Raw genomic sequence first — 6,426 nt, forward strand, 5'->3', positions numbered from 1 at the left:
GTTAAAGATTCAGATATGCCAAAAACCGCGTTTAGAACTAGGTAGGAACATTATGAGTTTCTTGTGATGCCATTTGGTTTGACTAATGCACCTATGATATTTATGGATTTGATGAACAGAATCTTCATACAGTATTTGGATAGATTTGTTATTGTATTCATTGATGATATTTTGATATACTCATGGGATGAGACAGAACATGCCCAACATTTGAGAATTGTTTTGCAAACTTTACGTGAAAAACAACTGTTTGCTAAGTTTAGCAAATATGAGTTCTTGCTTTAAGAAGTCAAATTTTTGGGACATGTTGTATCGACCGATGGTATTACAGTTGATCAGAGCAAAATTTAGCTATGGTAGATTGGAAGCCTCTGAGAAATATGTCAGGGATCAGAAGTTTTTTGGGTTTGGTCAGTTATTACAGAAGATTCGTCAAGGGATTCTAGATGATTACTACACTGTTGATGAGATTATTGCTAAAAGATGTTAAATTCGAATGGTCCGAGAAATGTTAGCAAAGCTTTAATCAGTTGAAAGCAATGTTAACTGAGGCATTAGTGTTAGTTCAGCCAGAGTCTAGTAAAGAATTTGTGATTTATAGTGATGCTTCATTAAATGGTTTGGGTTGTGTTTAGATGGAAGAGGGTAAAGTGATAGCGTATGCTTCTAGATAGTTGAAACCGCATGAAAAGAACTATCCAGCTCATGATTTAGAGCTTGCAGCGATTGTATTATCTTTGAAGATTTGGCAGCACCATTTATACGAAAAAATGTCATATCTTTACAGATCATAAAAGTCTGAATTATTTGATGTTTCAACAAGATTGGAATTTGAGACAGTGCAAACAGCTCGATTTATTGAAAAATTACAATTTGATTATTAACTATCATCTAAGAAAGGCTAATATTGTTGCTGATGCAGTGAGTAGAAATTCTTTATTTGCTTTGCAAGCATTGAACACGCAATTGACGTTGATTGATGATGGTTCGATTTTAGCCGAAGTGAAAGCTAGATTGACATTTTTGCAACAGATTTGCGAAGATCAGAAATGTGATGATGTGTTGACAGCTAAATGGAAACATATTGAGATGACTCCTAATTCAAATTTGTACTTCAAATGCAAAATTTGTATACCGAGAAATTCTGATCTTGTTCAGAAGATTTTACAGGAAGCTCACAATAGTAGCTCGTCTATTCATTCTAGTAGCAATAAAATGTACATGATTTGAAATAGATGTATCGGTGGCCAGGTATGAAACAAGAAATTCTAGAGTTCGTATCGAGATATTTGGTTTGCAAGCAAGTTAAAGCATAGCATTAGGTAGCTTCATGTTTATTAAAGCAAGTGATTATTTCAGACTAGAAATGGAACGTGTCAGAATAGATTTCGTGTCAGGATTACCTTTATCTCCGAGAAAGAAAGATGTTGTTTGGGTCATTGTTGATCGTTTGTCGAAGTTTGCATATTTCATTCTGGTGCGTACGGACTTTTCACTCAAGAGATTGGCAAAGTTGTATGTTGCTGAGATTATTAGATTGTACGGTGTGCCACTTTTTATTGTTTGAGACAAAGATCCACGATTTGTCTTGATTTTGGAGTAAATTACATGAAGCTTTAGGTACTTGATTACATTTTAGCACAGCATTTCATCCACAAATCGATGGTTAGTCTGAGCAAGAAATTCAAATACTCGAGGATATACATCAATGTTGCATTCTAGAGCTCGAAGGTAATTAGGAGAGATTTCTACCATTGGTTGAATTTTCATACAACAACAGTTATCAATTGAGCATCAAAATGGCACTGTATGAGGCTTTGTATGGTTGAAAGTGTCAAACTCCGTTATACTAGATTTAACTTAATGAGAACAAGTTATTCAGTGTTGATTTGATACTAGAAACCGAAGAAAAAGTTAAAGTCATACATGACAGTCTGAAAGCGGCCTCAGATCGATAGAAATCTTACGCGATTTTAAAAAGAAAAGACATTGAATTTCAAGTCGACGAGAAAGTGTTTTTGAAATTATCACATTGGAAGAATGTTCTTTGTTTTGACTGTAAAGGAAAGCTTAGTCCGCGGTTTATCAGATCGTATGAGATCACTGAGAGAATCAGGCCAGTAGCTTACGAATTAGCTTTACCATCAAAATTAGAAAAGATTCATAATGTATTCCACGTATCTATGTTACAATGGTATCGATCAGATCCTTCATATGTGATTTCACCTATTGATGTTGAGATACAACCAAATATGACGTACAGTGAAGAACCGATCAAAATTTTAGCTCGAGAGGTTAAAAATTGAGAAATAAAAGTATAGCTTTAGTTAAAGTTCTCTAGCAGCATCAAGGTATAGAAAAAGCTACCTGGGAAACGTAGAAAGCTATGAAAATACAATACCCAAACCTCTTTTCTGGTAAGATTTTCGGGGACGAAAATTTCTTTAGGGGGAGAGTTGCAACAGCCTATTTTTAGTGAAATCAAAACAGTGGTTTTGGGATCAAAAATTTGACTGGTAAATTATTATTTTAATATTATTTTATTATCTATGAGAGGATAGTAAGTCTATATTAAAATTTCATTGAGAAATTTCGATGTTTGCATGCCTAATTAAGTAAAAAGGACTAAATCATAAAAAGTGTAAAAGGAGAGTTCTATTAGTTAAATGGCTTCAATGGCTATAGAACTTTAAACTAAGAGGACTTATATGGTAATTAAACCATTTATGTAGTTAGTGGATATTCATGGCAAGGTTTATTGAAATTTTGAATGTTTTTAAAAGGTAAAAAGGTAACTAAGTAAATACAGGTTAAATTAATTAAAACAAAATGTCCATCTTCTTCATTTTCATTAGCTTTTCATTAGCCTAAGTTGATTTTTCCCATTGGAGAAGAGGGAGTATTCAATTGAGCTTTGGTTGGGTGCATCGTGAGTTTTCAAGCCCCGTTTTTAATTATTTCTATGTTTCAGAGATCGTTGTAGCTTAATCTAGCTAGCCTGGGGACTAATTTTCAAAATTGTTAAAGATATAGGGCTTTTCCATGAATTTTCTTGCATGATTCTTGATGTTTGATGGTAGATTATGAGTCTTTGATGGTAAATTTATAAGTTTTCTAAAGAGATTTTTGATAAAAATATCATTTAGGGACTTATTTGTAAAAGTAGTAAAATTCATGGTAAATTTATGAAAAAATGGTTTATATGGGTTGATATGGGTCCCTAATGAATTCGGATAGCATGAAATAAGGATGAAAATGCTTAGATTTTAAATTATGAGCTTAAGGACTAAATTGTGAAAAGTTAAACTATTAGAGGCAAAATCGTAATTATGCATAAATGTGAATTATGGATTGAATTGACTGTTGAGATTGATTGAAATACTTAATTGAATATAATTATTTATTTAGATCAAGATAAATCTCAACCGGATCTAAATCGAGTGAACATGAAAATCACGGATTAGCTCGGTCGTCTTTCTACGCTCTAGTTGTCAATATAAGTTCATAGTATTTCAACATGTAATTGAATTTGTATTTGTATTTTCATATTATAGCTATGTAATTAAATGTTTATAGTTAACTATTCCCTTAATTTCACATGTGGGCCCCTATTTGTACCTTGGTACCCTTGAATTGCACATGTGTGCCCCTGTTTGTACTTCGATACCCCTAAATTGCACGTACGTGCCCCTGTTTGTTCATACCGCTAAATTGCACATATGTGCCCTTATTTGTACTTTGGTACTCCTGAATTGCACATACATGCCCCTATTTACACCCTAGTAACTTTGAAATCATAAAATCTGAGTTGTATCCAATTATTGTTAAGTTAAATGATATACTATGTTCTTGCTAAGCTCTATAAGCTTATTCATTTTTTGGATTGTTTTGTAGATCGTTGTTGCTGATTTTTGGATAGATCGAACCTTCAGCTCACACTATCCATCGATGTTGGTAGTTCTTATGCTCCTTAGGGTAGTGGCATGTATATGTGGCTATATAAGTTGTTTTGGTACAATATGGCAATATATTAAACTAAGTTGTTAGGTACCTTATTAATATTGTAAATAGGTATCTTTTTGGTACAACTAGAACGGTATGAAAGTGAACATTTGTGGTTTGTTTTGGCTTGTGAGTGAATTAAGTTACTATGCTTAAAATGGATCAATGTTAATATGTTTTAGTTGTTGATGTTGGATATAATTGTGGTGTCTATGAAGGGCACATATTGGTTAGTTATTTTTAGGACATTAAAATGGTATGTTTATGTTGAGTTACTTGTGATCTCAATTATGGTATGCCTTAAGATGATATTGAACTAGAAGTGTATGTTTTAAAAGTGGTAATGCATATGTTTAGGTAAGTATGTATGTTTGTTCTTGAGGTGCCTTTTATGGCATATTCGTTGAATGGTTTTAGACTAATGAATTGGTCATTTCATGTTGGTTTTGGTCATGTTATGAGGCCTTGATCATGTGTAAAAAATGATTTTAGGTACATGTTTGATTTGGTTATGGAAATGGCTTGATTTTAGCCAATTTCATGTACACAGGGCCTGAGACACGGGCATGCGACTCAGCTATGTGTGACACACAGCCAGGCGACCCGGCCATGTGTCCTTTGTAGGTTTTAAGGCATGCAAGTCAGACTATTACACAGCCTAGTACACGGGCGTATGTGGCTATTTCGAGAGTTACACGGCCTAGTACACGGGCATGTGGGTTGGCTGTGTGACCCAACTCAGATAGTTACAAGGGCTCAAACACAGGCTAGGACAGGGCTGTGTGACCCTATTTTGAAAGTTACACGGCCTGAGACACGGGCATGTGTCTCATCCGGGAGACCCCTACAATTCAATTTTTCCAACTTTTTCTTAAATGTTCCAAATGTTTCCAATTTAGTCTCGATTTGTTTCTAATTTATTTCTAGGGCCTCGAGGGCTCGATTAATGGACAATATGTATGTATGTGAATTCATTAGATTATGTTTTCATTAATGTTTGGAATTTATGTTTTTAAAAGATGTTTACACGGTAATGCTCTGTAACCTTATTCCAGCGAGAGATACGGGTTAGGGGTGTTACACTTAACAAATAATATATAAGGCCCAATAGGCATGAAAATCAATAATTAACGTTTAATTTATGATTGAGATGAACATATTATCACATAGGTTTAACAGATTAATCATACACAACTTATTAAGTAGATTTCATCTATCAAATATACATAAAACAGATCGAGTAAATCAAATCATATAGCATGTATCTCATACAACCGCTTCAACCAATCAATTTAATCTTGAATCGATATTGTACAAGTGCCTCTGATACCACTATTAGAAAGTCAGTACACCCTGTGGCGCGATAGAAGAAAAAATTTTGGCGATCATCAACCATAAATCCAAGTACGATGAATGAATCAGGTTGAAATGGGATTGAAGATATAGCTTTTTCTATCTGATCCCCTTGCATGATGTCGATCCCAAGCTGCAACAAAACAGTCTTGGCCTCTATGTAGTCCACCTAGTTAAAGAACAAACAGCAAACTCCCCTTGAGCCTCTCAAAGAGAATTGACAAAATTGGCTACTAGATCCTTTTCCAAATTTTTGTCTTTAGTAACACATGACAAAATTAGGGATTCAAATCTTTTTATTTAATATCATATAAAAAAATAGAATTATCCCTTTAGAGAAACATATGGAAAGTATTAAAACATCATATTCTTTCCGTAAGAATATTAACTTCCATGTTTTAATCTTTGGCTAAAATTATTATAATTATTTATTTTAATAATTTTGATAAACTATATGAATATTTTATATGAATCATATTTATATATTTTTAACTATGTTCTTTATTTGTGTACAATAAGTTTGTACATATAATGCGTTCAATATTTAATCACAAATTAAATTAAATTAATAATTAATTTATTTCATATGAAAGTTAAACACAATACCAACTGTGTTTGGATTTTGTTCGTTTCAACCATAAGGTGTGACCCTATAGGCACTTGTAATGTTAGAAGTAATATTAAAAATATTTCTAATGTTACAAGCAATGAGTAGCATCTAGCAATGCATCATTGCTACGCAAGTTACAAGAAGTTGTGATTCAACATAACCTTTCTCTGATAAAATTTTCTATTTATTATATCATTTTCTCCTTCATATCTAGATTGGACACAAGTCATGGAATAGTCACACTTGTATAGTCCAATCTATTTCTTGATTTTCTGAGTAGACTACAATAAACAAATAAGTGGGATATCTCATATCAACTAATTTGAGCATGGTCATGCATTTCTAGTTTCACTCCATCAAGTGGCCTAAAATATGACTTTCATTATGTAGGATGGACAAATCTTATTTTGATAAATCATATTCCATTACATAGATTGTGGCATACCTAACATCAGCCTTTA

This window comes from Gossypium arboreum, chromosome 10 (genome assembly GCF_025698485.1).
Source record: "Gossypium arboreum isolate Shixiya-1 chromosome 10, ASM2569848v2, whole genome shotgun sequence".
In the NCBI taxonomy this organism is placed as follows: domain Eukaryota; kingdom Viridiplantae; phylum Streptophyta; class Magnoliopsida; order Malvales; family Malvaceae; genus Gossypium; species Gossypium arboreum.